Source organism: Triticum dicoccoides, chromosome 4A (genome assembly GCF_002162155.2).
Source record: "Triticum dicoccoides isolate Atlit2015 ecotype Zavitan chromosome 4A, WEW_v2.0, whole genome shotgun sequence".
NCBI lineage: Eukaryota > Viridiplantae > Streptophyta > Magnoliopsida > Poales > Poaceae > Triticum > Triticum dicoccoides.
In genome coordinates this window covers 744,435,655-744,436,943 of record NC_041386.1, presented here as the reverse complement: position 1 = coordinate 744,436,943, position 1,289 = coordinate 744,435,655, and positions in this window count along the sequence as shown.

The following is a 1,289-nucleotide window of genomic DNA, read 5'->3' as shown; positions in this document are numbered from 1 at the left end:
ACACCGCGGAGGTGGCCACAAGCTTTGGCCTTATCAAGAATGACCGCGAGGTCATCGACCACCATGTTGAATAGAAACGGGGAGAATGGATCGCACATGGCGGACCCCACATAAGGTGGTGAAGTAGGGTCCGATCTAGCCGTTGATGTTGACCGCAGTCCGACCGTAGGTGACCAGTTGCATAAAGCGGGTCACCCAACGGTCGTCGAAGCCCTTACGAAGCAGAACTTCCTGAAGGAAGGGCCAGTGGACAGTGTCGTAGGCTTTGTGGAAGTCTAACTTTAGGAAGACCGCGTGGTGGTGTTTGGAGCGGACTTCGTGGAGGACCTTGTGAAAGACCAGCACCCCATCCAAAATGAACCGGCCTTGGATGAAGGCGGATTGGTTGGGGTGGGTGACAGAGTCCGCAAGAAGGATTACCCTATTGGCGTACCCTTTAGCCAAGATCATGAAGATCACGTTGATCACCGTGATCGGGCGGAATTGGGGAATGTCGGAGGCGCCCGGAACCTTGGGGATGAGGGTAATGATCCCATAGTTTAGTCGCCCAAGGTCCATGGTTCCGGAGAAGAATTCATCGAAGAGGGCCATGACCTCCGGTTTGATGGTTTGCCAGAGAGTTTTAAAGAACGAGACTGGCAATCCATCCGGGCCCGGAGCCGAGGAGGGGTTCATGCCCTTGATCGCCGCTAGGACCTCATCCTCCGAGAAGGGGGCGACCAAGGACGCATTGGCCTCGACGGAAACTAGTTGGGCGCCCGACCAGGTGTCGGGAGCCAGCGCAGCCCCACCCCGAGGGGTAGGGAGAAAAGGGCTTTATAAAAGCCGTCGACGTGTACTCGGATGTCCAAGGGGCGAGTGAGCTGAGTATCGCCGTCCCACGGGGAGTGGATGGAATTCCGACGATGCCGGCCATTGGCGATCGCATGGAAGTAAGCCGTGTTAGCGTCACCACGGAGCACCCGACGTTGGGTGCCGCGCAGCCGCCAGTAAGCATCTTCGTCAGAGTAGATGACTGAGAGCTGGTCCTCGAGATCATATCTCAGCATCCACTCGTCTGGAGAGATCCAGGACGAGTCAGCGCGAGCCTCTAGGGCCTGGATGGCACACAGGAGGGCCTTCTTGCGCTCACGAAGATCACGTCCAAGGTTCGCGCCCCAACCCTTCATAAATTGGCGGGCTAGCTTGGCGCAGAACTGCCAAGAGTCAACGGCGGACATGGCACGGTGAGGAGCGTCTCGCGCGGCGATCCACTTGGCCGCAACTGCCTCGCGGAATCCGGCCTGGTT